This window comes from Natator depressus, chromosome 6 (assembly GCF_965152275.1).
Source record: "Natator depressus isolate rNatDep1 chromosome 6, rNatDep2.hap1, whole genome shotgun sequence".
NCBI classification, from domain to species: domain Eukaryota; kingdom Metazoa; phylum Chordata; order Testudines; family Cheloniidae; genus Natator; species Natator depressus.
This window is the reverse complement of record NC_134239.1, coordinates 87641068-87663321: the sequence shown is the minus strand read 5'-3', so window position 1 is coordinate 87663321 and position 22254 is coordinate 87641068. Positions and strand designations below refer to the sequence as shown.

General features: G+C 45.0%; 1 long non-coding RNA gene across 1 annotated transcript in view; it reads left to right on the top strand.

The window, feature by feature from the left end:
- Window positions 1-211: 211 nt before the first annotated feature.
- The window catches only part of LOC141990139 (uncharacterized), a 35369-nt gene continuing 13326 nt past the window's right edge, over window positions 212-22254 (top strand). Inside the window, exons 1-2 of the long non-coding RNA XR_012640090.1 lie at window positions 212-348; window positions 18830-18991. This is a non-coding gene — a long non-coding RNA (uncharacterized LOC141990139). The remainder of the gene's footprint in view (window positions 349-18829; window positions 18992-22254) is intronic.

Below are 22254 nucleotides of genomic sequence, written 5' to 3'. Positions count from 1 at the left end.
AGGTGTGGAGCTGCGGCTGTTGGGCCCAGGGCTCTTGCTGCCTCAGCTTCTCATCTGGGCCAGACCCCTCCCCCCTTCCCCCCCCCCCCACTCATTGCCTTGCTGGCCAGTGGACTCCCTGGTTGCTGCCACTTGAGGGGGCTGCTGGCCTGCTCCCCAGAGGGGGAGTGAGGGACCCCGCCCCTGCTTCTGCTGCCACCACCTGAGGGGTCCCTCCTGCCTGGCTGCTGGACCGCCTGCTGCTGCTGCTGCCTGGGAGCCTTGAGGAGGAAGAAGGAGACCTTTGTTGCTGGAGGATCACACAGGAACCCTGCAGGACACTGTGGAGGGGGCCTCCTGAAAAACTGAGTAACTTTTCAACTTTGCTCTTGTGGTGGGGGTATTGACTGTTACTGTGGGGAGACAGGGGGTGTGGCGGGAAGCCTACCCCCGATCCATCTGTCCCCCCTAACCTCCCCACCACTGCTGCCCCTTCCACCATCCCAACTTACCATCTGCCTCTGCTCCTTACTCCGAGACTCAGTTGCCTGCCTTGCCTGTTTTCCACTGCTTGGGCCCGTGAAAGCAGCCAGCAGAGAACTGCGTTTGCCAGCGCATGTGTCTCCTCCCTCCCCTTGGGCTTGCCCTTGCCTCTCCTGCTACTTTCAGCTGGTGGACTTTCCCATCCTTTGCCTTGCCCACCAGTCTCCCTGCAGCAGTTCCCCCCCCCTTTCCCCTTACTACCTGCCCCTTTTTTTTGTCCTAGCCCGCCAGTAGCTTTAGTTTGTTTGCCCACCCTGCCCTTTTCCCTTGGGAGTTTTGCTTGTTTGCCTGCCCTACCCTAGTCCCCAGACCTAGTCCTTTTCGTTTGCTTGCCCGGTCCCCAGCATGTTTGCTTCTCACCTCTCCCTCCGTGGTACCCCTGCCCCAGCTAGCCTCCCTGCTCCATGCACCCATGTCCCCCACCTACCCGCTTGTGCCCCTCCCCCTTTTCCATTGAACCCCAGTATTCATTGTACTCCCCAATGGCATTATAGTCTGTCGGTCATCTCCCCCCCACCCCCTAGTGCAGCCAGAGGAGCCGGTAATCCCATCTCATGTCAGTCACTGCAATCCTCCTTCCCTGCCTTGGTAGGTGCCCCCACCTCCTCTTCTGGCACTCTCCTCTTCTACCTGCAGCCTAGTGGGGAGGAGCAGTCGACCCTTCCCTTTCCCCCTCCAGTGTTTGTTCTCATCCCCATCGACCGTGATGGAGAATAAGGTGGGTGGGTCCCTTGGGTTGACCCTGCCGCCCCTCCTTTGCCTATCTCCTTCATCCCCCCATCCTGTGGTCCCCATCTCAACCGCTGCTACCGGACCGCCTTTCATTGCCCGTCATCGCCCTGTCAACTTACACATTCAGACTGGTTGCTACAAACTGAATGAAACAAGTAATAAAACTTCATTGTGCCTCATACAGCATAGCTAGTCTATAAAATCATGATGTTCCCCGCTTCCAGAACAATATTTTCTACTTCATTTAAAGCTATTTGTATGCAAACATGAATTCCCCCCGATCCCATTCCCTCCATAACTGATAATCCTCTCCTACTGCTTGTATATTTAGTGACGTGGTTAGTCTCTGATTGTGATCAGGGCTGCTAAAACAAAAGTAGCAGTGAGCAGTGTCGGTATAGCCATGTCAGTCCCAGGATATTAGAGAGACAATTTGATGTGAGGCAATATCTTTTACTGGACCAACTTCTGTTGGTGAGAGAGACAAGCTCTTGAGCTTCCACAGCTCACACTGGCAAATGGCATCCAGTCAGCATACGTTTAAAAAGAACTGATTACCATCAAGAAAGGGAGAGAAGCACATTGAATGAGTTATTTAAAACTAGATGGGACCAAGTCCAGGAGACTATACTGTAGGGAAATGCTTTGGCAGAGGGCATGGAGTAGAGGACATAAAAGTCTTTTCTGAATCTCTATTTTTGTAATAATTACATTGGAAGGTACTTTCTAGCATACTCAGTGTTTTAAAATGACAACTTTAAGCAGTACAGGCAGTGCTTAAATTTACAATTGGACTGCAGCTGTCAAACATTTAAAGGAGCTTGTCCCTGGGTTTAGTCCACTCACCTACTTGGGGTTCATCTAGGGATTAGCTCACCAGTTTCTCCAAACCCTGTTCCAATCTCTCATGCTACACGAGCTGCAGTGTTTCCTCTTTGTGGCTTGGCTCTCCTCTTTCTGCTCTTCTCTCCCCGGCTTTGTAGAAACACAGCCTCTTTCTTCCCAGCTGGGCTTCAGGTTCAGTTAGGGCTGTGTACCCAGCCAACACCTCACCCAGGTGTAGCCAATCCTGTTGAGTAGCCCCTTCTGAGGAATTTAACAGAACCTTTGAGAATGTTTATTTTGATAAGCATATGTTTCAGTGGTATCAATTTAAATGTTTTCATTCCTACTCAAATGATTGAAAAATTGCCACGTTTTTTGTGAGGGACTTGAACACAATTATTTTAAGTTTACATGGTTCTTCAAAATGAAGACATTCAGGAGTTTATCATGGAACCTTTGTAGCACAGTAAGCAACTCCCTGATCCAAAGGTTACACATCCGGGAGACAGTAAAATCATAAGAACAGTCAGGAGGGAGCAAAAGGAAAAAAATTAAAAATTGCATAATATTTTAAACCATAACTAAAATGGCCATTATGCAGCACAATTAGCACCTGGATTATAATGTGCTGCTCTTGTGGATAAAGTTAAAGCCTGCAGATTTATAATCTCAAAGGAGGTTATGACACTTCCATTTTAAACTGATTGTTCTGTGATCACACCTCACAAATACAATGTATTAAAAGTAAATTACACACACCTCTCTGGCTATTTTCAGCCTTCAACTATGTTAAATGATCAGTGAAAAGATTTTCTGTCTGACTGTCTGCTTTTCTCCAAACAGATTTTAACCTGGCTTTCTGAATATATGCTAGACATGGTTAGTCCTTGGCTACATTTGTAGCTAAACCATATTCAGCTACACCAATTGCTAACCCAAAATGCCAGCAACAAGTAATTTTTGTAGTGTAGGCAGTGCTTACAGATCAAGGTTCCAAACTCTGGTAGCCCAATGTCAATCCAAGTAACTCCAATGCAGTCAATAGTTACTCAAATTTAAACACGCATAACTGAGATCTGAATGGTCCAGTCCCTTTTATTGTCACTACTTTTGGGGGGGAACTTCCTTTGGATGGTTTAGAAAGCATGCTGTCAGCATATATAATCAGTCCTCAGTTTTCTTAAACAATTAATGGCACAGAACAGTTTGTTGTATCATTCTGGCAGATAGTTATTTTAATGGTGGGCTATGCAGGTTATTAACTACTAAAAGCCCCTCCCCCAGCCTAGGGAGGAGCTATTGAGCCCAGAGAACTCAACTAAATTCAGGGATCAACAAAGGAAAAAAACAGGAACAGGCGTGAGGGTCAAAGGGCCAAAACTAGGGAAACTGAAGGGGACACCGAGCAGAGAACCCTGGACAATGCCCACTGCTCCTCCAAGGAGCCAGCGGACATGGCTCAGAGGAACTCCACCCAGATGCGTGAATGGATAAAGGAACGAAAACAGGCCCCACAGTCGCAGAGCCAGAAGAGGGGCTGCAGCCTGGCACACTGCAGATAGACATGCGCCAGGATCTCCCTCACACCACAAAAAGGCTGAGTTCTCAGAAGCATTCTGTCCCCTGCTCACTAATAAATCTCCGGGCATGGACAGGCTGACCGTGGACTTCTGGGACGTCCTCAGCCCGGACCATGTCACTGTCTGGGCTGAGTCCCTGGGGAGCGTGGTCCTCCCCCGTCATGAAGGCGAGCCGTGCTCACCTTGCTTCCGAAGAAGGGGGACCTCCACGACCTTCGGAATTGGTGTCCTGTCTCACTCCTCAGCATGGATTACAAGGTCACAGTGAAGGCTATCTTGCTGTGGCTGGGTCTGTGCTGGTGGAAGTGGTCCACCCTGACCAGACCTGCACTGTCCCAGGCCGACAGAATTGGTGCTCTGAGATCTGGAGTTGCGGCTGGTTCTGTTGGCATATGCCGACAGCGTGCTCCTCGTGGTCCAGGACCCAGGTAACCCACTGCAGGTGGAGGCCTGCCAGGCCATCTACTTTGCAGCCTCCTCCGCCCAGGTCAACTGGGTCAAGAGCTCTGGCCTGATGTTCGGGGACAGGTGGCAGGCGAGCCATTTGGTGGAATGCGGGTCTCCTGCTCTGTCATAAATATAAAGGGAAGGATAACCACCTTTCTGTATACAGTGCTATAAAATCCCTCCTGGCCAGAGGCAAAACCCTTTCACCTGTAAAGGGTTAAGAAGCTAAGGTAACCTCGCTTGCACCTGACCCAAAATGACCAATGAGGGGACAAGATACTTTCAAATCTGGAGGGGGAGGAACAAAGGGTTCTGTCTGTCTGTGTGATGCTTTTGCCGGGAACAGATCAGGAATGCAGCCTTACAACTCCTGGTAAATTAGTAAGTAATCTAGCTAGAAAATGCGTTAGATTTTCTTTTGTTTAGTGGCTGGTAAAATAAGCTGTGCTGGAGGGAATGTATATTCCTGTTTTTGTGTTTTTTTGTAACTTAAGGTTTTGCCTAGAGAGATTCTCTATGTTTTAAATCTGATTACCCTGTAAGGTAGTTACCATTCTGATTTTACAGAGGTGATTCTTTTACTGTTTCTTTAATTAATATGCCTCTTTTAAGAACCTGATTGCTTTTTCATTGTTCTTAAGATCCAAGGGTTTGGGTCTGTGTTCACGTGTACCAAATGGTGAGGATTATTATCAAGCCTTCCACAGGAAAGGGGGTGTAGGGTTTGGGGGGATATTTTGGGGGAAGACATCTCCAAGTGGTCTCTTTCCCTGTTCTTTGTTTAAAATGCTTGGTGGTGGCAGCATACTGTTCAAGGACAAGGCAAAGTTTGTACCTTGCGGAAGTTTTTAACCTAAGCTGGTAAAAACAAGCTTAGGGGGTCTTTCATGCGGGTCCCCACATCTGTACCCTAGAGTTCAGATTGGGGAAGGAAACTTGACAGCTCTTTCTCAGCATTGACCTCTCTACCACACATCCATCTCCACCAGAGAACTGGCAAGGTTCAGAGGACAGGGTGTTGGAGCAGTTGTGGAGGTGGATGGGACTACTCCGGTGCCTCTCTGCATGGGGGAAGGTACTGGTGCTCAATCAGTTAGTCCTGTCCATGCTCCAGCACCGGAGCACCTGTTACCAGCTGTGGAGGGTGGGGAACCCTGGTGGGCCAGCTTGTATTCTACACTCGTTCAGCAGCCTGCCAGGGCTGTTAGCTGGCGGCTCCTCCATGGAGCCGTGAGCACCGGCGTGTACCTGCCGTGGTTCATCCCCATTCCCAATGCCTGTCCTTTCTGTGGCATGAGGGAGATCCTGGCGCATGTGTATCTTCAGTGGTCAGGTTGCAGCCCCTCTTCCGGCTCCTCCAGAACCTCTTATTGAGGTTCTGGCTACACTTTTCCCTGCACCTGTTTATTTATGCACACCCCGTCCCTGGCTCCACGAAGTCGAGGGACCTCCTCATCAACCTCCTCCTAGTTATGGCTAAGGTGGCCATTTATAACACCAGGGAGAGGAGGTTGGCTGAGGGAGGGCTCTGGGACTGTGGGGCCTGTTTTCGTTCCTTTATCCACTCAAGCATCTGGGTGGAGTTCCTCTGGGCCGCGTCTACTGGCTCCTTGGATGCCTTTGAGGAGCAGTGGGCGTTGTTCGGGATTCTCTGCTTGGTGTCCCCTTCAGGTTCCCTGGTTTTGACTCTTTAACCCCCCATGCCTGTTCCTGTTATTTTCTTTGTTGTCCCCCGAACTTAGTTGAGTTCTGGGCTCAGTAGCTCCTCCCCAGGCTGGGGTGGGGGTGGGGGGTTAGCTTCCCAGCACCAATAGGATCACTCTCCTATACCCGTCTGGCCTGGCCTTGTCACAATATGTAAAGGCTATAGCAATACAGACACAGATCATCCCAATGAGTAACTCCATTTGGGTTCCTTGGAGCATGTTCCCACTGCAAACCTCACTTAGCTCATGATGAATATTGTTAAAATTTAAGGCTGTGTCATAATCTGATACGTAACTCTTTCTTGAACAGAAAGAGCAGAAAGGGGAACATGATTAGGAAGAAGCATGGATGTTAATGAACAAGCAGGTATTGATTTGTGTACAAATAAGAGTACAAAACTAGTCTGAGTTGTTTGAAAATTTGAGATTACATGCATAATTAGGAGGCAAGTGATTAATTTAGGAATGCAAAATCTCAGGATTCTATTTAGCTGCTCTAGGCTCATAAATTATCTGTACACTTCTGAAGATCGTTCTACATTTTGAGTGCTGTGTTCGTAACCTAAACATTCTTTGAAAATATAGTTAGATCATTTTTTTTCCATCTCTGTGCCTGATTCTTCATTTGCTCTGCACTTTGAATAGTTAATTATGCCAGTGCAAAGTGGGTGTAAAAAATGATGATTCTGATCTTTAAGCATTTTTACCCACTTTGCATTGGTGTAAATTATCACCCAAAGTGCAGTGTAATGGAGAATCAGTCCCTATCAGTACATAACTGTCAATGTATATTTTAAAAATCTTTATATGCTGTAATGTTCTTATGTCCGAACCGTTAAAGAAAAATTCATCCCCAAAAACTGACACCACATTCACAAATATACAGATATTTCAACTGGATCCTTAGGCACCCAAAGCTCCCACTGACTTAAAATCTAAGGCTAAATCCTGAAGTCCTCAATCAAGCAAAATTCACATTGTAACATACTTATTTATTCAGACAATCTGTAGTTGATATGTCCTAACAATTTCTAGTTTCTTAAGAAGCCTGAAGATACATTTTACACTGAGAATTCCTCACTGAGGAATTTTAGCTTCTATTTCTTTATGATGTTAAAGATGCAGATGTGGAAAATGCTTACTGGACATTTCAAGATGTTTTTAAGACTGGATAATAGTGACTAACTAATTTGGTGGAAGTAGATCCATGTTCGGTAGTAGAATAAAATGCAAAAGGTCAACTGCCTCTAAATATGGTTGTCAAAGGATTCTTAAGTGAAAAAAAATCTCATTTTTGACTATGGAAACAGACCTCATTTATGGGATCTTTTACTAGAAAACTTCTTAATGAGAGTGCTGTGCTGAATTCAGTGTTTAAAAATTTAACTATGTTCTGGTAGTTGCCTGCATTTATTCAATCTCATTTGAATACAATACCCAGACATGCCAAACCCACAAAAAAAAAATGCAGAAATTGGGCTTGTTTTTGGCTTAATTGGCTAGTGAGTTGCTTGTTAGCTAGTTTTTGGCTTGTAGCTTGTTGCTTCAGGAATGAGGGCAGCCTTACTGCCCACTGCTCAGGTTTGCCTCGAACAGGTCCTGCAGGAGCGTGCTCCCCGCCCAACCTACATCCCGGCCCTCCGGTCTGAGAACCACACCCTTCATTTCCTCACCCTCGTGTCCCGCCCTGATATTAAGTGGCGGGACTTCTTGTCACCTATTGAGGGTGAGGAACCCCAGTGGACCAGTCTATACTACACCTTAGGCCATGTCTACACTATGAAAGGACTCCAATTTTACAGAAGTCAATTTTTGGGAACAGATTGTATAAAGTCGAGTGCATGCGTCCACACTAAGCACATTAATTCAGCAGTGTGCGTCCACAGTACCGGGGCAAGTATTGACATTCCGAGCGGTGCACTGTGGGTAGATATCCCACAGTTCCCGCAGTCCCCGCTGTCCATTGGAATTCTGGGCTGAGCTCCCAATGCCTGATGGAGCCAAAAATTTGTCACGGGTGGTTATGGGTAAATGTTGTCAGTCAACCCCTTCTCCCTCTGTGAAAGCAACAGCAGACAATCATTTTGCGCCCTTTTCCCTGGACTGCCCGAGCAGACGCCATAGCACGGCAAGCGTGGAGCTCCTTCAGCTCACCGCAGCGGTTATGACCATTGTAAACACCTCACGCATTATTGTGCAGTTTATGCAGAACCAGCACCTGAAAAACCAGGCGAGGAAGCAACAGCAGCGTGGTGATGAGGACATGAACACAGATTTATCTAAAACTGCGGTCCCCAGCAATTTGGGGATCATGGTGTTACTGGGGCAGGCTCATGCCATGGAACGCTGATTCTGGGCCCGGGAAACAAGCACAGACTGGTGGGACCACATAGTGTAGCAGGTTTGGGATGATTTCCAGTGGCTCCGAAACTTTTGCATGTGTAAGGGCACTTTCATGGAACTTTGTGACTTGCTTTCCCCTGCCCTGAAGCGCAAGAATACCAAGATGAGAGCAGCCCTCACAGTTCACAAGCGAGTGGCAATAGCCCTGTGGAATCTTGCAACACCAGACAGCTACTGGTCAGTCAGTAATCAATTTGGAGTGGGCAAATCTACTGTGGGGGTTGCTGTGATGCAAGTAGCCAACGCAATCACTGAGCTGCTGCTATCAAAGGTAGTGACTCTGGGAAATGTGCATAGTTGGGAAATACTAGATGGCTTTGCTGCAATGGGATATCCTAACTGTGGTGGGGCTATAGACAGAACGCATATCCCTATCTTGGGACCGGACCACCAGGGCAGCCAGTACATAAACCGCAAGGGGTACTTTTCAATGGTGCTGCAAGCACTGGTGGATCACAAGGGACGTTTCACCAGCATCAACGTGGGATGGCCGGGAAAGGTTCATGATGCTCGCGTCTTCAGGAACTCTGGTCTGTTTAAATGGCTGCAGGAAGGGATTTACTTCCCAGATCAGAAAATAACTGTTGGGGATGTTGAACTGCCTGTAGTTATCCTTGGGGACCCAGCCTACCCCTTAATGCCCTGGCTCATGAAGCCGTACACAGGCACCCTGGACAGTAGTAAGGAGCTGTTCAACTGTAGGCTGAGCAAGTGCAGAATGGTGGTAGAGTGTGCATTTGGATGTTTAAAGGTTTGCTGGCGCAGTTTACTGACTCGCTCAGACCTCAGCAAAACCAGTATTCCCATTGTTATTGCTGCTTGCTGTGCGCTCCACAATCTCTGTGAGAGTAAGGGGGAGACGTTTATGGCGGGGTGGGAGGTTGATACAAATCACCTGGCTGCTGAATACACACAGCCAGACACCAGGGCGGTTAGAAGAGCACAGCAGGAAGCTGAGGTCCCTTTCAACCCTGATATTCCATGATTCTAAGCTCTGTGCATCAGAGAAGCTTTGAAAACCAGTTTCATGACTGGCTAGGGTACCGTGTGACACTTCTGTTTGTTTCTCCTTGATGAAAACCCACCCTCTTGGTTGCCTCTAAATTCCCTGTAAGCCACCCGCCCTCCCCCCTTCGATCACAGCTTGCTTGCAAAGGAAATAAAGTCACTATCATTTAAAAAACATGTATTCTTTATTAATTGATTATAAAAATAGGGAGATAACTCACAAGGTAGCCTGGGTGGGGTGTGGGAGGAGGGTAGGAGGGAAGGAAAAGGACACTTTAAAACTTCTTGAATGACAGCCTTCTGTTGCTTGGGCTATCCACTGGGGTGGAGTGGTTGGGTGCCCGGAGCCTCCCCTGCCCCGCGTTCTTGGGCATCTGGGTGGGGAGGCTATGGAACTTGGGGAGGACGGAAGGCGGTTAAGCAGCAGCAGTCTGTGAGCCTGCTGCCGTTCATGAACCTCCACCAGATGCCGGAGCATGTCCGTTTGATCCCGCAGTAGCCCCAGCATTGCCTCATGCCTCCTCTGATCTTCCTGCCGCCACCTCTCCTCACGTTCATCAGCCACTGTCCTGTACTCTGCTATTGTGTCCCTCCACACAGCTCTGTCAGTGCCGGACAACTGCATGAGCTCAGAGAACATTTCATAGCGCTTGTGTTTTTTTCGGTGCCTTGTCTGAGATAGCCTTTGGGACGGAGGAGGGAGGCTTGAAACATTTGCAGCTGCTGGAGGAAAAAAAGGGAGTGAAGTATTTAAAAAGATACATTTTACAGAACAATGGCTATACTCTTTCACGGTGAACAACACTATTCACATTACATAGCACATGTGATTTTGGTACAAGGTCGCATTTTGCATCTTATATTGAGTGCCTGCAGCTTTGGTGTTAGAGATCACACACACAGTGCCGGGCAACAGAATTCGGCTTGCAGGCAGCCATGGTAAACCACAGTCTTTCGGCTTCTGCAACCTTCATAACAGCAGCACCCTCCTTTCCCATACCAAGCAAAGCCCATTGAGTTGGCCATTTAGTGCTGCGGTTTTCCTGTTAACGTGCAGCAGCAGAAACCAAACTAACCCCCCCACAATAATCCAATAATCTGGGATGATCGCTTTACCCCTCCCCCACCGCGTGGGCTGGTATCAGGGAAGATCCCTGCTAGCCAAACATGAACAGCTCAGTACCAATGCCCCCCCTCCCTTCCCCACCACATGGCTAACTGCAGGGAGGATTTTTTTTCAGCTACGGGCAAACAACCCAGTAGGAACGGCCACCTCTGAATGTCCCCTTAATTAAATTCCCCTATTTCAACCAGGTTACCATGAATGATATCACTCTCCTGAAGATAACACAGAGAGCTAAAGAACAGATGTTGCTTGAATGCCAGCAAACACTGGGACCATACGCTGCCAGGCTTTGTCATGCAATGATACCAGATTACTTGCTACTAGTATGGCGTGGTAAAGTGTCCTACTATGGAGGACGGAATAAGGCTGCTCTCCCCAGAAACCTTCTGCAAAGGCTTTTAGCTTACCTCCAGGAGAGCTTCATGGAGATGTCCCTGGAGGATTTCCACTCCATCCCCAGACACGTTAACAGACTTTTCCAGTAGCTGTACTGGCCACGAATGCATCCCAAGTCCTCAGGGCTATTTAACCATTAAAAAATGCTTGCTTTTATAACATGTATTATATTTAAAAAGGTACACTCACCAGAGGTCCCTTCTCCGGCTTGGTTGGATTGGGAGGGTATTTCAGTCAGGGTGATAAAAGATCCTGGCTGTCGGGGAGAACGGTGTGCTGTGTGCTCTCCTCAAGCTCGTCCTCCTCCTCCTCATCATCATCATCTTCCCCGTCCGCAAAATCCTCAGGCATGGCAGAGAGTACCCCATCATTGGAGTCCACGGACAGGGGTGGGGTAGTGGTGGCGGCCCCCCCTAGAATTGCATGCAGCTCAGCGTAGAAGCAGCATGTCTGGGGCTCTGTCCCGGAGTGTCCATTTGATTCTTTGGTTTTCTGGTACTCTTGTCTGAGCTCCTTAAGTTTCACACGGCACTGTGTTGCGTCCCTGCTGTAGCCTCTGTCCCTCGTGGCTGGGAGATTTTTTGAAATGTTTTGGCATTTCATCTTTTGGAATGTAGTTCTGATCGCACGGGTTACTCTCTCCATACAGCGATCAGATCCAGTACCTCCCGTTCGGTTCATGCTGGAGCTCTTTTTCGATTCTGGGACTGCATGGTCACGTGTGCTGATGAGCTCTCCTGGCCAAACAGGAAATGAGATTCAAAAGTTCCCGGGGCTTTTCCTGTAAATCTGGCCAGTGCATCCGAGTTCAGAGTGCTGTCCAGAGCAGACATGATGGTGCACTGTGGGATAGCTCCTGGAGGCCAATACCTTCGAATTGCGTCCACACTAACCGCAATTCGAAACGGCAGTGTCGATTTCAGCGCTAATCCTGTCATTGGGGAGGAGTACAGAAATCAGTTTTAATAGCCCTATATGTCGAAAAAATGGCTTCGTTGTGTGGACGGGTGCAGGGTTAATTTGATTTAATGCTGCTAAATCTGACAAACTCGTAATGTAGACCAGGCCTGAGTTTCACGTCCTGCTGGGGATATTAATTGGTGGCTCCTCCATGGAGCCGTGAGCACGAGCGTGTACTTGGCGTGGTTCACCCCTGTCCCCGATGCCTGTCCCTTTTGCGGCATGAGGGAGACTCTGGTGCACGTTTACCTTGAGTACGCCAGGTTGCAGCCCCTTTTTCGGCTCCTCCTGAACCTCCTTTTACATTTTTGGCTGCACTTCTCCCCCCACCTCCTTATATATGCACACGCTATCCATGGCCCCACAAAGTCGTGGGACCTCCTCGTCAGCTTCCTCCTATCTATGGCCAAGGTGGCCATTTAGAACACCAGGGAGAGGATGTTGCCAGAGGGGGTTCTCTGAGACTGTGCGGCCTATTTCCGATCCTCCCTCCATTCATGCATCCAGGCAGAGTTCCTCTGGGCGGCGTCCGCTGGCTCCTTTGACACCTTTGAAGAGCAGTGGTGCAGTCCGGGTTTCTCTGCGTGGTGTCCCTATTTTTGACCCTTTAACCTTCAGACCCATCCTTTTTATTTTTTCCATTGTGCCCTGTAATTACTTGAGTTTCCGGGCTCTGTGGATCCTCCTCATAGGCTGGGGGAGGGTCCTTTAGCCATGGGCAGGCTTGTGCCCACCCACCTTCCTGAAACCCAATAGAAGTCTGACTTGGATTGGGTTGATCAGCGGGTTTCCTGCCAGGTCTTTGATTATCAGGTGTATCGTATTTCCAGAGATATTTTTAACATTCTATAAATGAATAATAGAAACCTATTTTCTGTTTAGCACTATAAATATAGAATATTTTCTACTTTCTCTTTTTATCTTCCATCTGTATTTGTCCAGTTACTTTAATTCCTAAATAGGAAAGTCATTTTGTGGAATCCAAACATACTTTAAGAGGGTAACTATTATGCGAAGGTGAAGGGCATGAAATGGAAAGGGATGATGAACTGTGATTTCAACTTACTGTCATAGTCACTAATGAGTGCTTGATGGATGCTGTACCAACCGTTCAGCTCAAAATGCAAACAATATGAAATAATCTAATTATGAGCTATATAAAGGAAGAAAGAATTTTTAAGCATAAACCTGCTGGTTGGGAGGAGCTCGACATTGTGATCTTGGCTTAAGAACAGTGCCTGGGAACTAATTAAATGCTGATACAGAAGGCAGCAACTTTTACTTTCCTAAATTAGTAATGGGGACTCATTCATCTGGTGTTCTCAGACATTGTCTATGAAGAATGAAGGAGAGCAGGCATTTTTCCAACTTCTTTTTCCCAGCTGTCCTGAAAATTTCAAACCCTCATTCTGATGATTTCACTGCTAGTCATGCTGGTAATGCTTTCCTTTACTGCCAGAGCTGCCACTAGTACAATAGCCTCCTTCAAAAAGTCAGTATTTGCCAACCATTATCACACGGTGGTATCAGTGATACCGTCTTTCCTCCCGCTGTTTAGAACAGGTGTTAACTGTGGTGGTTCATGTTGGTAACCATTGTTAAAAGTCAACGTATCAGCACCTCTGTACTTCTGTGTTTGGAAACCTTGTTCCAGGAGAAATTCTGCAACCATCCAGGCAAGGGATGAGAGATCCTCTGCAGATCGCTCAACCTTTCAAAATGGTTGTGCTTACAAAGAGAACGTTCACAACATTATTCAGCTTTATCTTCCTTTCATCTGCTTTACATTTTACTATTGACCTATACATTTCCTGTCTTTATATTTTCTTCCCCAGTATCTTGCCCCCTTGTTTATTGCATCCTTACTAAGTCTAATGGTTTCGTTTTGTGGCACATGGAGTTATGCGATAAGACATTTGACATTTTTCATAATGTAAAATCTGCTTGCCCAAGAGCCACCACAGGGCTCTGCTGCTTGGTCTCACTCCAAGTAGCTTTATTGCAGCTGTGTTTGAGATCAGACAGATGAATGTCAGAGAAAATTAAGAGTTGCACAGTGTGTCAGCAGCCTCTGGAACAGTCTTTTATTCTATCTAATCTAATCTAATCTTTCTATCTAGGCTCTTGCAATGGCAACTATCACCACAGTATCTTAGTGCCTATGTTCTGGACATGGCTGATATGTCTGTTTGCATTTTAATAGCTTGAGTGCTCTTCCAACTCATAGCTACCAGATAGCTCTGCTGGTCTGTGAGCTCTGGGGGAAAAGTGAAAGTCTTGGAAATGCTCCTGAGTGAACTGAGGCCTTTTTCTGTATACTTTGCTAGCATGGCCAAGCCTCTCATGGTTTTCCCTAGAGCTCAAACACCAGCAGAGCCGTCTAATAGTTGAGAGTTGGAAGACATCACTAGCTATTAAAATGGAAACAAACATATCAGTCATACCCAGCTCCAGATATGATAGCACAACGTCAACTTTTTCTCCTCTGATACTTTTGAACTTCTGTCAAGTAGCACAAACCCAACATTTTGATTACTTTCCCCCCCTCATAAAATCTACTGTGATTAGAAAAGTGTTAATGATTTTAAACTAGTCAGGAAAAACAGGATGTGAAATCCCATCCCTATTAAAACCAATGGCAAAACTCCCATTGATTTCAGTGGAGCCAGGATGTCACTTGAGGGAAGGGGATGAAGGTTAAGGAGTAAGGAGGGAGGAGTCAACATTTTCTGTAATGCTGGAAATCCAGAAACAACATAATTGTGCAAATGCATGAGCATCAGATAATGAAATTGTGACTATAAAAAGAAAATGAACTGGCCTAAACAAAGCATCTTAGTCTCATTGTCCAAAATTAATTAAATCTATATAGTGAAGAAATGTTGTAGATGCTGAAGAGCTGTCAGTAAATATACGTAAGAAGCATACATAAATTGGTGGGTTTTTATCTAGATAGAATCACTTACATCAGTGATAAAAGCCTTGACTGCAGCTTGTCTTTTTCTTTTTTTGTCTGTACTTTCCAGAGCAGTTTTTAGGGGACACTGGGAATGATCCTGGTGATCTGATGCAGGGAAAATATTCTCATTGATGGGTTTTTTCTCATGAAGAGGCTTGGCACATTAAAACTGCAGACGTGAACCAATTATTTTTTTCATGTTATATGATCTGTAGAAATGATTTTGATTTACCAGTCTGCTCTGACCAGCTTTTCCTGATGAGGGTTTCATATGGTGCAACCTACAAGATAGGTTCAAGATTTTTCTGAAGACCATTTTTTGCACCAAAGTGGTATTTAATATTTTGCCTTTTATAACTGCTTTCCCAGTTTTATTTTGTTACTCATGCCCTATCACCAATATTGGTTCAGAGGCTGCCCTTATTTACCTTGAGTAGCAACCAATTCCACAAGAAGTCCCTTTGTTTCTCTACGCACAGAAGAAGGCAATGATTTAGGAAATGCTACCTTGCCCATCCCTATTCTAGACGGCTTGTAAGCACATGCTTAAAATTAAGTGTGTGCTTAAGTGCCATTGACTTTAAAGTTAAGCATGTGCTTGCATGTTGTTCTTAATAGGGATGCTTTTCTGAATGAGGGCCTCTGGCAGTACTCTGCATGAGTACAGGTGTCAAAATTAGGCCCTTTTATATTTCATATATTTGGTACTTTTACATGAACTTGATTCCAAATTGAGGACTTCCCAGGAAAAGTAAAGGACATTTCTCATTATTGATTTGTGCTTCATAAAAATCTAATCTTCTTTCTTTTCCTACTGGATTTGATGTTTTCTACACAGGCAAATCCCACTGCCTGATTAAGGCCTAATTTAATGGCAAAAATTCTATTGACTTCAATGGGAGCACGATCAGATTCAGTATCTGATTCAATCTAATGAATAAATGCAGTTTTAAACTCTGCTGATACATTTATGTGTGGTTACTGTTTCAACTTCCTTCTTCTGTCACTCCACAATTAAAAGATACACAAAGTCTAAATATACAATAGATGCATAAGTGCAGTGCACATGCTATAAACATGGCTTTTCATCTCATTTCTCACAACCCATTTATATTTGTTTTGCAACACATATTTACTGTACCATTTGGACAGTGTTTTTAACTATTTCAGATTAGTAAATTGGGGATCAGTTCTAAAGATGCAGCATAGTTTTGGTTGTTTTTTTTTTTAAAGGTGAGGGAGATGCAGAAAATGTAGGGATAGCTGAAACTGTAGCAAGAAATTGGAAATACAGATCTGTTGAATAAAATAACTGTGTTCAGTGTCATCCAAATATGCTGGATGTCTTACTGACTGATGAGTCAGATTCCTGATGGACTAGTGATTGATACCAGATGCTAGTCAATACTTGGTCTCTTAATGGATAAAGCTCTCACCTTTCATCTGTAAAACCAACAGGTCTGACCTGCACTTTTCCCATATGCTGAGCAGCCTTAATTTACACTAGGCTGTCAGAGTGAATTGAGGGCACTGTACACCTTGCAGGAAATGCTCAGCTTCTTGCAGGATCCAACCCTAAGAAGGAAATGTGGGGGTAGTTGTGTTACTATTATCAGAGATTTTTGCTGGATGATACAAGCAGGATTTCATCTGCAGGTTCTGTCAATCTCTTAAGCCTCTTAAAAAAATACAGCCCACTCTTCTTACATGTGGATAGTTAGTCATAAATTCCTACCAAGACAAGGTGGGTGAGATAATAGTTTTTATTGGACCAACTTCTGTTGGCGAGAGAGACAAGCTTTTGAGCTTACACAGAGCTCGTCTTCAGGTCTGGGAAACGTACTCAGACTGTCACAGCTAAATATAAGGTGCTTAAGTAGCTAACACATTTCAAGGGACCATTCAAGGTGAAGTGACTCATTAACACCCCTCCAGTCAAGGGGATGTGGGGAGTGGGGAAGGCAACTGGTGGGAAGTTGTTGTAGTAAGTCATAAATCCAGTATCTCTATTCAGTCGATGATTTTTAGTGTCTAGCAAAGTTATTAATTTAAGCTCCCAGCCTCGTCTTTTGAAATTATTGTGTATGTTTCCTTTGAGGATGAGGACTGAAGGTCAGATATAAAGTGATTGCTTTGTGAAAAGTGTTCACCCACAGATGACAGGGTGTTTTTTGTCTTTTATCATTTTCCTGCGTGAGTTCATTCAAGCATGAAGTGATTATTTCACTCACATAGTTGTTACTGGGGCATCTAGTGCACAGGATTTTGTGATTGGCATGTGTAGGATCTATGGATCTTGAAAGGTGTGTTGTGGAGGGGGTGTTGATCATTGTATAAGTGAAGATATGTCTGCAGGTTTTGCAACTGTTGTTCTGGCAGGGTCTGATGACACTTTGAGTTGGTTTGTCTTGGTCTATGGGGAGTTTGGTTCTGGTGATGAGTGTGGAGAGGTTGGAAGGTTGTTTGAAGGCCAGAAGACGGGGTTCAGGAAAGATTTCTTTCAGGCCGGGGTCCCCATTGAGTATGGGTTGGAATTGTCTGGTGATACCCAATATGGGTTCCGGTGTGGGGTGGTAGGTGACAACAAGTAGCGTGCAGTCTGAGGGAGTTTTATTTCTGAATTGAAGCAGGTTCTATACTGAAGCTGGGTATCTGGGTGGTCCGTTCCATTATGCAATCTACTTCTCTGGTGGAGTGTCCTCATTTGGTGAAGGTGGTTTTGAGTGTATATCCCAGACTTTCTCCTTGGAGTATATTCTGTGGTATCTGAGTGCCTGGCTATAGATAACAGCTTTCTTGGTGCACCCCAAAGCTATAATATCCTGGGAGTGACATGGCTACAACAACACTGCATTTATAAATTCTTTTAAGTTATAGGCTCTATTTTGATCATTATCATGGAAGCCATTGGCCAGGACGGCAAGATGGATGAGATAGCAGCTTAAAATGCACAGAAGCAGTGTTTGGCTGGGCCAAGGGTAAGAAGCTGTGTAACAGCAGCTAAGGAAAAGCAGTCTCGCTCAGAAAAGCCATCAATGAAGTGAAGAGAAAATGAATTTCATAACAGCAATAGTTGATCTTCTGCCTCTTTTTCACTGCCTAATTTAATTAGGATGTTCCTGAGAAAGCTGTGCACTTGAGTAAAGTTTATTTTCTACCAAAGTGTGTTCTGCAGCTGTTTGTAGTATATTTGGTTCCCAATTCTCTTTTTGTGTTGCACTGATTTTTTTTAACTGCATACCCTTATGATTAGTAGTCTGCATTTATTTATTTTCTTTATCATAAGAAGAGCAATGAATAATCCTGAAATGTGTGCTCTGCCTTTGTACATTGGTATGAATCCATCATAATATATCCTTGTTGTGCTTATCTGGGGAGACTTACTCATAAGTATTTCATCTCTCAGATAAGCTTTTTCATCTGTCCACTTATATGTCTGAATCCCCATTGCCATAGCATCTGAGCAGCTATTTCTATTTAAAAATGGAAATAACAAATTCCCTCCCTCTGTCTTCCTTCTCAGCTTGTAGGAAAAATAGCTTGATGATTATAGGGGGGTTTCTGTTAGTGCTTGTGAATGAATGGGGATTATTTATCCCAGGGTCCCTAGCATATAAATAGTGCCCCCCAGAGACAGAGAAAATGCCTGCAAGGTAGAAGAGGCTGTTTTCTTATATAAGAACAGGCAGTCAGTGAAGAGTACTCGGCATTCTGTAGGATAACTGGACTATATCTAGCAGAAACTGAAGCTATTATTGTCACAAAATTCTCTTCCAGAGTCCTCATCCCCATATCCATTCAGAAATCACTCTGCCATTATGGCCCTTGATGTGCATAGAAGGTTACACTGAAGCAGTGTTGAGGATTGTGTTGGTAGTATGTCTTCCAGAGGAGCAGCAAGGGCCCACAAATGACATGATTTTGGTGGGTCTAGTCTCAAGATGATGTGAGAAGCTCAAACCTGTCTGCATTTGAGTCCTCTGATTGGCTGCCCACTCCACTTGCCTGCCTGCAGGCAACCAAACAGAGATGCTGCAGGCAGAACTCTCCCCCCTCCCTTTCTCTAGTGCAACTCAGAGTCATTCTCACAGTACTCCTGGGGAATTCTGCGCCATTGCACATGCACAGAATTCATGTTCCCCACAGAATTTTTTTCTCTCTCCAGAAAATACATTCTGCCAGAGAGGTGCTGCAATTATGCCTTTCACTCACCAGAGACTGCTGTGGCACCAGAACAGAGGGCAGATGCTCCCAAATGGGAGCAGCCCTATGTGGATAGGGAGGAGAAGAGGCTGCATTCCTCACAGAACCCTGCCCATGGGGCCAGGTAAGGAGGCACAGGATATGAGGGGAATGGACAGATCAGGGCACATGGGGCTGGTGGGGGTGTGTCACAGATTGGGATTCAGAAGGGTTGGTGGGGAGACAGACTGGGGTGGGGATCAATGAGGGGGTGCAGGGACATATGGGGGAGAGGGGCTGAGTGCAGGGACATATAGGGATAGGGGATGGGGGTGACTGAGTGTGGATGCAGGGACACATGGGACCGGGAGAGGCGGAGGGGTGCAGGGACATATGGGAACAGGGAGGAGGAGGGAGAGTTTCCCAAGCCTTTGCACTGCTTCTGAGGGGTGTGGGAAATACATTTCTGTATTGTAGTTTAAATGAATTATTACTCAAAGTTCTGTATTAATATGCCTAGTAAGGAATCGATTTGTCAAAAAACATTTCTTGAATCTTTTTCTATTGTCTGTATTGTTACAGACATACTTGGTGACACGTATTTTGAAATAAATTACCAAAATAGTTGAAACTAGCAAGATTATATTGTGTTATTTAGACAAATAAAATATGCAGAATTTTAAAATATTGTGCACAGAATTTTTAATTTTGTGGTGCAGAATTCCCCCAGGAGTATCACAGGAGGGAGCTAAATTGCCCAGCATCTCAGGATGGCTCCTCTACTCCTCCCCACTGCCCTCCTGTGAGCAACAGGACAAGATGGTTGCAATACTTTCCCCCTCTCTCCCTGAAGCCCAGCCTGAGAAGGGGCAGAGGGGGTTGAAGAGTCCCTGGAGTTGCCTCACTCCAACCTGGAAGGGGGAGCAGCAGCGTGTTCTCCCTCTTCCCCCCCACCCAAGGTCTGGGAGGGGTGTGGGGTGAAAAACCCTGGAGGACCAGAGGGAGGGCTGAACTGGGGTGGGGGATTGAAGAGGAGTGGAACTAATCAGGGTGCTGAACTGATAGGGTGGGAGTTGAACAGTTGGGATGGCTGAATTGCTGCAGGGGTGGAGGCTGGGTAGGGACTGAACTCATGAAGGGGCTGGGAGACCGGATTAATGTCAGAGACAGGCAGATGTAGGGGTGAGCTTCTGCAGCAGAGGATAAAATCCATTTTACCCAATATATTTGGGAGAATGGACAATGCTAATTGTCACATGCACACTCTGGGGATGGGCAGGGGGAATTCAAAAAATCAAAAGACAAAGAAAATACAATATAGCCTTTTGGAAAAAAAATCTCATGATTGTTTGGGCTGCTCATAATTTTGGGAGGGTCTGACCAATTATTTTTGATCCCTTGAGAAGCTCCAAATCATGATTTATGATTTCTTGGGGATGGCAATACTGCAAGGATGAAGTCCCTTGGAAGAGAGGGCAGTCTGAAAGGAATTAATTTGTCCCTGTTTACAAAATTACAGTGCAACAAAGGAGACGTGAAAAATAAAATGGATTGTCCAAAAAAATGTATCATTGAAGACTAGTTAAGTTTTTTTGGTAAGGCAACAAAAACAAAAAGTTAGTTCCAAAAGGAAGAGAGAAAGATATACTTGTTAAAATACATACCCCACTGTTATTGGGATGTTCTCTGTATCTCAGGCAGTCATGGTATCCAAAGCAGGATGGCCTGGCCTAGATATATTGTCTGGCTTTTAGTATCTTTGAATTCCCACTACTTCCTAGGGGAAACTCTACCAGGTCAGCTGACCCAGGTCCAGCTTCCCCCACAAACTTAGTTTAAAGTTGCCTCACATTGGGATCCACCCCTTTTATGCCAGGTACATCTAAAACAGAACTACCTAATCATTAAAATAAACTTTTTTTCTAATTGTTACTGCTGAGCCAGTAACTTCAGTGTACTTGCACATCAGCCCAGGAAGTAGTTAGGGTCACTGAGCCAATGCACAAAGTGGTCCAACAGCTCCAAAAACCTGCCCCCCCACATTCCCAAATCGTACCCTGTCAAAATGATTTAGTAGGTTGAATACCCTATTCTACTGGCACAGCAGGCATAGCACTGAAAAGTCACTTGTGAGCTGAAAGAAGGTTTGAAGCTATAAGTTATAGCTGGGGCAGAGACTGCTGAAGAAAGAAGTGGTTATAGTAAATATAAGCGTTGAAGCCAAACAATTCAGAGGAAAAAGCTATTCTACAAAAAATCTGATAGAAGCTGAAGAGTTTGAAGGAAGGATAAGTACTTACACAGGTCATCTCTCTGAACTAGATTGAACTTGATCAGTATCACATTGTTATTTTTACTCATCTCTAAAAGTACCATGAAAGAAGGCCATTCATTAATAGTAGGACTGGTCAGGAATTGTCCATCAATATGATTTTTTGATAGAAAATGAAGTTTTACTAGAATATTTCAATGTTTCTGAAGTTTCTAAAATTTCTGTTGGGAATTCCAAAATGAAACCTTTCATTTTGGGTAGATTTGAGCAAAAAATCAAAGTATTTTGGTTTGTTGAATGGAAATGTTTTGTTTTGAGTCAGTTTCTGCATTAAACTGCATCTCTCTGTGGTGCTGCATTTTCCCATAGGAGTCTGGTCAAGGAGCCCAGTTCTTATAGGCAAATGGGGACACAAGGCACCCAAACAATAACTCCCATGAGACAAAGCAACACCACAGGGAGATGCCATTTAATATTGAGCTGACTCGTTTCTATTCAATTCAACAAACCAAAATGAAATGTTTTGACTTGGGCGTAGGGAAACTTGTCATTTCAATCAAAAGTGTAAAAATGAAAGTTCACCATTTCCAAATAAATTTTTTTTAGTACTTTTTCCCATTAAATAATTTCAATATTTCAACTTTTTGCCCAGATTTGGGATGAAAAACCCCCAGGTGTAATTATTAGAAATTCCCATGAGACAGAAATTCTGATTTTCACTTAGCTCTAATTAATAATGTTTCAGTCAGAAGAATCACATTGACATCTTGTGATTTGAATCCCAATCTTACCCCTTGGGCTTCCGGTAGCAGTGTCAAAAATGTCGATGCTCCCACAGTCTTGGAAAAAATCGAGAGTTTAATGGAGCAGAGTGTGTGTTATGGGCACTCTGATTGAGGGCAGACTAGATGATCACAATGGTCCCTTCCTGCCCTAGAATCTATGAATCTCTCCTTTAGGATAGTAGTGTGAAGAGCTAGTTCTACCCCCCACCCCCGCTTTTTTTATTTTAAATCTCAAACGCCCATCAGGCTTTCTTTCTTGATTTCTTTGTCTTTCTGTTCTTTCAAGTTAATAATATGGGAGATTTTTGAGATAATTTTGACAGCAATCCTTTTTCCTGTTGAATGCTGTGA